The following is a 9,972-nucleotide window of genomic DNA, read 5'->3' on the forward strand; positions in this document are numbered from 1 at the left end:
CACAGAAGCCTCCGTGCATTCAGACAGCCGGCCTTCATGAATACCAAATGAATGATCTAAGAATGTGAGCAGATCAACTCCACAGGGAGAGGAAATATCAACCCGGGAGCTGCACTAACCTCAGAATCCACCGGATTAGACATTATTAAACTTAAAGACGACTACAGCCTGAGACGTAGACAGCACAACCTGGTTTACATGCACAGTCTGAGCACGCTGCCTCTGAAAGCAACAGTAAAGTGCTCTACAAGGCCCGCTGTTATAAACCATGCAATTTCTGTGAAGAGGATGAAGCATGTGAAACACTCAGGATCCTCCGTTATATCGTTGAACGAGGAGGAACATGCTCCCCGAGCTCATGACGGCTCTGGATGAGGACATCAACTAAAATCCTGCCGTGTAACGTACATCAGCCTGTCAGGGGACTCTTTCTGAATGGAAACGGCTCATCGTGTAAGTCCAACCTTCTTGAAGGGAGGCTGACTCTAATGAGCAGTCATTCATCACTGTAATAAAACCAGCAGGAAGATTATTCCTGTAAGTCTCAGTGCTCCCGCTGAATGGCTGGTCATCAGCATGAGGTATGCTCGACTCTCAGGTGGCTTTATGGGCTGCATTGCATTCTCATGACTATACATCAGTCACCAGGCGCTTTGATCGGGTCTTTAATTTCAGGTTGGTAGATTGTCGCTTCTATTTTTAGACTGGAAGCCAACCTCTGTATTCTAATGTATAAATGTGCAATAGACTGCTATAATTCTATATATACTGAAGATATACAAAAAATATTTTTGAACAAATAATAATGGTAATAAAAAAATCATAAGTCATAAAATAATCATGTGTAATTTGTATTCTAACTTGACCTTGAATGACAAAAAAGTGCAAACTGAGTTGAATAGAAATTGTTTAGCTGTTGATGCGTATCGTGAAAAGAGAATGGGATGTCTAAACATTTGGAAAATCTAAGTTAAAAGTTTATTCACTTATTCGATTTTATAATTGTTTTGAGTAATTTGAGTAAAGAAAATGTGACAAAATTCTCAGATAGTTGCTTTTATTCCAAAATAACTGGCTTGTCTCAAACAAGTGTTCATGTGGCTGCCGTGAACTTGACTGCAACAGTTAGCTGTTAACCTAAAATGAAACCAGACAATGTTGCTGTTGAACATGAGTCACTGCGACGGATTATCTGGTGAATCTGTTTGAACTATGTTAACTGCTCACTCTGGTTCACTTGCTGATACTAACACGCTGTATAAATGAGTAAATACATAAATTCAGTTTGATAATCAAAGCAGCATGGGGATTCTGAAATTGAAAAAAATATATATATTTTGATACATATCATCATAAGATCATAAGTTAAAATGCACTCAGCAACAAGTCTGGTCAAACATGGTGTTATTGAACCTCACTGAATGTCTGAATATCACATTTGATTGTTTTCAGCCTACAGTCCACAATTTGGCAGCTCTGCCTCATGTTCTGTGTGATTCCTCGATGAATCATTTTTTATGATTAATGAATTTTTCTCCTCTCCCAACATCTGAAATTGGAGTTTAGCTGATATTAGTAGTGTGTGTTTGACTTTCAGGTTTGACTCTGAGGGAAGCAGTGATGTGAATGTTGTGGCCAATTTGGATTAAAAAGGACAAATATAACTGCTAAATGTGGATCCCGTTTGTGTGTATTGAGAGCACATCCCTTCAATCTATATTCAAACTGTGTTTCTACTAAAATCCCAAGTTTAACCAACTGAAAATGTTAAGTATACGGACCAAACCTAAGCTGCAGCTCCCCTCTGATATTCGATTTATCAGAAAATACAGATAAACAGATATTTATGATTCCTGACAGGAGCGACTCTTCAAAGACAGCCTGTTCAAGCATGTGCACCCTCACACTCGCGTACTGCACATTCATGCACATGAGCGTTCGGTGGACTTTCAAACATTTCCTCCTCAAAGTGGCTCCTCTCCGCTTCTGTCACAGAAACCTAGTGGGATGCAGGGAGAGAGCTGTTCTGCTGCCCTCAGGTGAAGGCCCGCGCTCACCGTGAGAAGCAGAGCGCTCGCAGTTTCTGGCCGCGGCTTTTTCTCTCCGTTTTATGGAAATGCCATTTTTGTTTTAAGTTCTTTGTTTTGGATAAACAAAAAGACTAGATGGAAATGAGGGTTCGGATAAATGGTGGAGCCTCGTTGCTGAGCCTCGGGGAGTGTTTTCAAACACAAACCCATTGAAATAAATGTCATTTTTTTACTGCCTTTATTGGCAAACAAACCACTCCCTGATGAGCCTATTAAAGCATGTATTTTCCCATGTAAGGTTGAACTGAATGTTTTTTTCCCCTCCTCTTTTCCTGTTCTGCTGTTGATGAATATAAAAGCTCATTGTTGTCAATACCTTTTTGTTCTCTTGTCTCTGCTGCCTTCCTTTGAAGTCCAAAAACTCTGCTGTGAAGTGGGAACTTTTTTTTTTATGTTTTATTTTCTGTAATAAATCCAGTTGGGACGGGGGGGGAAAAAAGTGTATTTTGCCTTAATCAATCTGCTTGCTGATCTTTTTGTGCCGGGGCCAGTGAATCCAATCAGAATGCAACCCTTAAGCCCTCAGATTCCACCAACAAAAGTTGATGGTCTCCCAGCTTGTAAGCTGCCTATCAGATAATAAGGGGGGACTCGGATACCAGGCGGTGTGCTACAGTGACGGTGGCCCTGGCGTTTTCACCTGACGTCCGCCGTGCCTTCGCCGGGGAGCTGTCTCACTGTTCTCTCCAGGGAAATCTCACAAGAGCAGCTGTCCTTATCAGTGTGCCGGCTCCCCGCTCACTGCCTGCCTGGGCCGCATTCTCCATGACAGCAGCACTGAGGTATCCGTAATCTGCCAAGACTTCAACAAAATTAAACCGCCACCCAGGCCACCGGGGGAGAGGCAATGGGGAAAGATTTCCTGCTCACTGTGATATGGCAACAGAGGCCACAGACATTAATATGGCTTTGCATCTGCAAGAAATAAGCTGAAACTTTTAGTGCTCCTACTGCTGCATTAAAGGGTCAATTCACTTAAAATATAATGCAACCTTTTTATATGACTGCTTTCTGTCTGTCCAGATATTTATGATGGGCCCTGTCACCTCACTTGAATGAAGCTGTGCAGTTTCACTAAGGATGGGTTAGTGAGCTGGTTTACACTGAGGAAGTGGCAGACTCAACTCAGCACATCACGTTGATATGATTGATATCAGCTATAATTAGCTGCCACAATTATTTATTTGACAACTAGCGCACTTGAGAACATCAATCCATGATCTTTATGTTTTATCTCCTTCTTGGAGCCAATCCCAGCTGATTTGGGGTGAAAGGCGTGGTGCACTCTGAACAGGTCACCAGCGTCTCACAGTGCCAACACACAGAGGCTCACAGCCATTCACACTCACAGTCACACCCAAGGTCACAATTTAGAGAGTCCAATTAACCTAACCACAATCTGCATGTTGTTGGACTGTGGGAGGAAGCAGTACCCAGAGAAAACCCTCCAAACACGGGGAGTACAGGCAAACTCCCGGCATCTGGAATCCTTTATACATGAACCTGGATGTACTGTGAGGTGGCAAGCAGCACCATGCTGCCCCTACTTGAGAACAGACTACTTGATATTGTGTTAATTAATGAAACTCTAATGACAAGTTCATGTGTGAATCTGCACTTATTCTGTGTGTAGCAGCTACTTTTATTTATTTATTTTTATTTGTGAAATGGCGACAACAGAAAGTGAGCACCAGATAGACAAGAAACACCGATATATGTACACAATGAAAAGATGTTGACATAACATAATGCAGTTAAAGTGATGTGTATGATAGTGATGAAATAAGGGTTTCTGGAGTAGAGATGAAATAGGGTGTTTGTGTGTGTGTGTGTGTGTGTGTGCGTGTGTGCGTGCAAGCTGCTACTGTTTTAACAGTGTGTACATTATTGCTTAACTGAGAAAGCACCATTATATGAAGAATAGCACTTAACATATAGCAACATAGCACATTCAGAAAGGTGAGATTACCACAGAGCAGGGCACCTGTGCTGTTATAATATTTAATATGTTTTATATATAATTGAATGCAGTGAAAAATAATTCACCAAGTCAGGGAATTTGCAAAGTAATTAACCCAACAATGCGGGTTGTTTAATGAACAAAATTATATTATCAGCCCATATTTTTTTCAATAATTATACGGAAGCACCACAAGGGGTGAGGTGGAGGGGTAGCTGTTAACACCACTGCAAAAAAAGAGAAGAAGATACAATACTGGCTGTGGAAAAAAAATCCATGTTGTGGCACGCTACATGATTTGTCACCGCTGAAGAGCTTGTGCCATTTTTCAAGCTTTTTCTGAAGCATTTTGTTCCGCTCTTACGCTGCTGTTAAGCCTCCTCACCATGTCGTCAACATTATGAGTGGTTCAGGCTAAAATATAGTCAGTTACTGCACATGAAACCAAATTCTCCCTCTCCTTATGTGAAGTATCTTGGGAAAGCGGCGCAGCTCAATGAGCGCTAAAACAAGCAGAGGGAAGAGAGGCGTGAGGATTAGATAAAGTCTGGCACATACTGAGATGATAATAAGCAAAGCAAGAAAGTGAGGCGAAAGAGAGAGAGAGAGACGGGGAGAAACACAAACACAGAGGGGGTGGTTATAAAATGATTAAGGGGCATGCTATATAGAATTTCATGATTTGAAAAACACAAACAGGTCTGTCAGATGGCTCTGCCTCACCATCTGCTCTCAGCTGCCAAAATGTACAACGGGGAAAGACTTCTGATGCTTCGCCGTCTTAAACTCTAAACACAAATCGCTTTTTTGATTCAGCATAACTGGAATTATAGTTTGGCCATAGAAAGTTGTCATGTTTGTACACATGCAAACAAACGTGTACATTTATATGTATTGCAAATGTTGGATTTGGTTCCTTAAAGTATCAAAAAGACCGTATGAACAGGAGTTTATATTGTAAGATTGGTGACAACTGAAAAACCAACATGCAGCAACATGGAGGCTCCGTTCTCACACAGCCACTATTTGTGTGTATCTCCTCATCTCACTCATACTGGTCTGTCAATAAAGGCAAAATGACCCAAAGTATCTTAAAATAAACAACAGCATGCAGTGTCTTAGTAGGTTTTTTGTGTTATCATGAACCACCTGAACAGCTTCAGTCCTCCCTGACTCTTTAAAGCTGCTTTCAGACAGGCACTGAACTCCGGATAATCTCCTGACACTCTCCTGAGGGGCTGTACAAGAGAACGCAGCAGGACATCCTCCCGAGGATTCACCCAGTGGGTGTGTTGATGTTTTTTTAAAACGCAACAGATGCAAAAAGGAAAAACAGAAAGAATTTAAATATGTCAGGGTGAAAAAGCGGGGTCATGCACGTACAACACCGACAAAGAGCTCAAGAGCTTTTGGTGATAAGGGCCAAAGGCCGGTATCGGTTTGCGAAACAAAATTTCTTCTGCCCCCACAGAATGACAGAGCCCCTGGATCCCCTCACTGTAGAGGTCAAGCATTCAGGCCTGTACCTTTCTCTTTGTGTATGTCAGACTTTCACTCATCCACTTGTGGAGAATATGGTGAGCGATGACTCATCCGTCCACATCACTGGTGCCAGGGATTTTCACACCACTCGACTCTCATTATACATAAATCTTCGTAATGAGAGGTTGATGTACTGCAGCCCTATCATGATATTCCTCGGTATGTGACCATGGACAGACTCGACACAATCTGTTGCTGCTGACACAGTCTGATGACGTCCTGCATGGACATCATCCGACACCTGAGGAAGAGTAGCCCTTCTGTTTCAGTGAACGAGCATCACGCTCTGCAGCCGTGCGATGCTGTCGACCACAGTCTCCGACCCCGTGTACTGGAGTCGTTCCCACAGATCTAAACGCAGACGTCACTTTAGTCACTGACTCTATTGAAGGACCAGCCAGCTGAGCATCTTTGCTGCCATCTGTGCCCCCAACAATGACCCTCATTCAAAGTCACTTTGATCTTCTCCTCCATCTTGATACAAAATCCCAATCAATGTGGCCTGCCCAGTATCTTTATACATACCATAGAGAATAAGTGGCAGTTCACTGCTTATCTTTGCCTTGTAGTGCGTCTGTGTGGAAGCATCTGCATTTTGTCATGTAGTTCCACCCGTTTATTTAGACTTTTTCCTTTTAATTTGTCACCTGTATTGTACAGTGGCTGAGACGTCTCACACAAGCGCGTTACGGAAAACACAAATGCAAAAGTGACAACTCAACCAAAAGAGCCAAAACCCAACCACAAAAGCCTCACCTCAACTTCAAAAGCCACCACATGAATGCAAAAGTGTCAACAAAAGCCACAACTGTTTTGTGTCTTTTGTGGTTATGTTGTCGTTTTTGGAATTGTGTTGTCACGTTTGCATTCGTGTTGTGGCTTTTGCATTTGTGTTTTCTCTTACATCGGTGTTTTCCGTAAATGTACTTATGTGGGTTGTCTCGGCCACAGTAGGATTGAAATCATAAAAGGTGTCTGTTACCGCACACGGTGACACCACCACTGAGTAAAGAGTTACCAGTGCACATGTTGTAAATATGCTGCTGGTATTTTTGCTTCATGGAGCCTCTGGCCCCCTCTTGTCCGGAGCCTGTGAGTCTGGACACACAGACTGAGGGCCAAAGTGCTCCTGAGTCACTAATGCTGCACGGACACACACACACACACACACACACACACACACACACACTAAAAAAAGGGACATTTCTTTTTCAAAACCCCCTGGCATGTAAAGTGCACTTGGCTTGATCACATATTCTGCTCACAGCGTGAGGGGGGAACCCGATATCGCCTCACAGCCTTATTCAAAACTATTGATTTCTAACTTTTCATAAGCGGAAGGTGCATTATAGAAATATGATGCCCGCTAATCTCTGTGCTGTGACGAGTGGTCGTGGATAGCTCCTCAATCACTGGAGCTTTTACTCTTGTATGTGCACAGCCTCAACGGTAATTATCCAAAATGTGTTTATTTAAAACTCCACATGTTGCGTTTTAACATGAATGACTTATTACCATACTTATTGTGATCCATCAGTTTCAAAGGGACCCTGAATCAGACTCATTACTCATTGTTGGACACTAGGTCAGCTTTATAGCACGGAACAGGAAAAGCAGATTCGGAGTGGCTGACAAAAAATATCAAAAAGTATTTTGGTGCAGCGTTTCACCATCAGTTCTGCGACTGAAAATACTTGTTATTTTTGTATTGTCCACATTCACGAGGGGGATGGCTTCGGGACACATGAATACACAGTTTGAATGTGGACAGGAAATGTTCACAGAGATGCTGCAGGCTTGCCACAAATAAACAAATAGAATGTGCAAAGACAGGGAACTGATGAGCTGAAGTTAGGGACCATCCCGAAAAAACATCCTAGAGAGAGTTTGAAAATGTGACAGTAGCTTTTTCTTACATACAGCTATCTCGACATTAGTCGTATAATTTAACCTCAATTTTTTATAGAAACATGCATTGTGCCAAATGTTGTACAATGCGTACATTTATAAACCTCCTGTTTAGTATAGATCTATAAAGGTATTTTTGTACAAAACAAAAACAACTCCATCATTAGCTCTGCTTTGCACAAACAAGAAATGTAGCAATTTGTCAAATTATGCATTAAAGAAAAACTGTTAGCAAGCAAACATGGACGTTACCAATGCTGCTTTAAAAATGGCTCATACATTCATGTTTTATTGAAGAGTAAATGCATTCACCATAGTTGTTAGGCCTCGGGGAAACACACAATGCACTTTGGTGAAGACCATTAAATGTAAGCATAGCTTGTGGTTGTTTACAACTAAAATCCTTTTGCAGGAAAGTAAGACAGGTCTATTTCTGCCTTATCCTGAGCCAATGTTTTCCAATGATTCCCGTCAGATATCAACATATTTCTTGAAAAAACGGCATTGCTCAGTAATTAGCATCTACACAATAGAACTCTGGTTATTCAGGGGAAAGGCTCTTACTCAGCAGTATTAGTTTATATAAGAAGTTACAATGGCGAGAGTGACTGTTCCTATGATATTACATGGGCTGTTCCGATGCTGTTCTACCTCCATAGTCCTCCTGGATGATTACAGTGGCAGCACAGTGGGAGATGAAATAAAGCTGTATGGCTGCCTCTATAGCCGGCATCAGATGACTTAATCAGGCCATAAAGAAGGCCTCACTTACAGATGCTGTGTTGCCCCTGTGCTTCGCATTTCATCAGCCCCAGGGAAGGGTGAAATATGCTTCCTCTGAAGGTAATGTGCCCTATCTCTGTCCAAGCGGTGACAAATTTATCGCCCCCTTGACTATTTACAATCCATCCGAGCCGTGATGATCTGGCTTGTGTTATTTAAGCTGCAGAGGTACTGCCATGTTGGTAATACTGCTGTTGCGGGGTGCCAACAAAGGGGCCCCTGCACGAAAAGAGGGGGACAAGTAAAAAATGTACGTGTTTGTTTCATGTGTGAGGTTTTGTTTTCCCTACCTGAGCCAGATTTAGCCGGTTCACCATGACATGATTACAATAAACGGAAAATCACTCGCATTAAAGAGCTGAATTCAAAGAGGTATATGCGACTTGCATCCTAAAAGTAAATGTATTCCAGTCAGTCTGCTGTACGTATCAAAGCAGTCAAGGTGGGATAATCTCATGCCTCCGCCACACTGTCATGGTCTTCTAGAGCCAACTTCCGCAGGGGCAACGCTGCAGAGACGCTACAGTGCACTGCTGGTGGGCATTTCAAGTGTCGAGGTGGAAAGCATATCACGCAGAAGTCTTTCTTACTAAGCAGCTCTCACAGAATGAACTGAAAGTTGTGCTTTTTAGAAAATGTAGCGTAACCTGCAGTATATAAAGCTGATCATCCAAAACACTGTGTCTGATCTGCAAACATGATTTACATATTAAATAGAAATGTCTTCATGTGACTACCACAGTTATATAGACCTGGTTCTCCAGTTTCCCTTAGAGCTAATGAGCTACTTACATTTAATGAGGCTAATTAGCCACTTTCCAAACTACTATACAGAACAGTATTAACATAGTGATTCACCAATGAACTACAGTATACGACCATAATCAATAAAAGCTTGTTTGCACTTGCTAAATTATGAATGATCTGTTAATAGCCCAAACATTCTCTTATAATTAAACACCCTGCAAGCGTTCAACTTGCTTATGAATGTGTTCAAAACAGTGCAGAAAGCTCCAAGTCGCAGGGCATGTTCTGTGCTTTGACTCAACTAGTGCACTGGTTTCAGTTTTCTCTCTGAAACTGTGAAAGTCAGTGATTGAGTCGTGGTGAGTGAAGCCCGGCTGCGGGACTCAGTCCACAGAACCCTGGAGCTGCTCACCTCTTTATTCAGAGTTCAGGGAAGCATGTGTCAGTAAAGAGAACCCTAAACTAGAGGATCAGTTGATGTGCCGTTGTTGGGAAAGCTGTTGTTGTGATCGCTGACTCTCGCTGCTGCTGGTTGCCTTTTTATTCAAACATTATTAGTACTGAGCCTATCACGTGTTTAAATCACACCAGATTCGATACTGCACTTCCTTAACAATACACATGTCCAGTGTAAAGCGGATTAGATGAACAGTTCTCGAGATAGACAAGCTACATAGAGACAGAGATTTTTGGGATTAGCGGACAGATATATTAAATAGGCCAGATTGGCTCCAAAGGGCCTCGTCACTCATATGCAAATGCAAAGCGAATATCGTGGGTCAGAGTTCACCAAAGTCTAACTCAACAGGAAGCCATGCTGTGATTTTCCTTTGGAGTGAATGTGTTATTTGCCCCCCTCACTCGCAGCACTTTGAAGTGAACAGGAGGCAAATGTTGGCCACTGAAACATTAGTGTATTCGTGACGATGCCCTATTGGTTGG

The sequence above is a fragment of the Hippoglossus stenolepis genome, chromosome 19 (assembly GCF_022539355.2).
Source record: "Hippoglossus stenolepis isolate QCI-W04-F060 chromosome 19, HSTE1.2, whole genome shotgun sequence".
In the NCBI taxonomy this organism is placed as follows: domain Eukaryota; kingdom Metazoa; phylum Chordata; class Actinopteri; order Pleuronectiformes; family Pleuronectidae; genus Hippoglossus; species Hippoglossus stenolepis.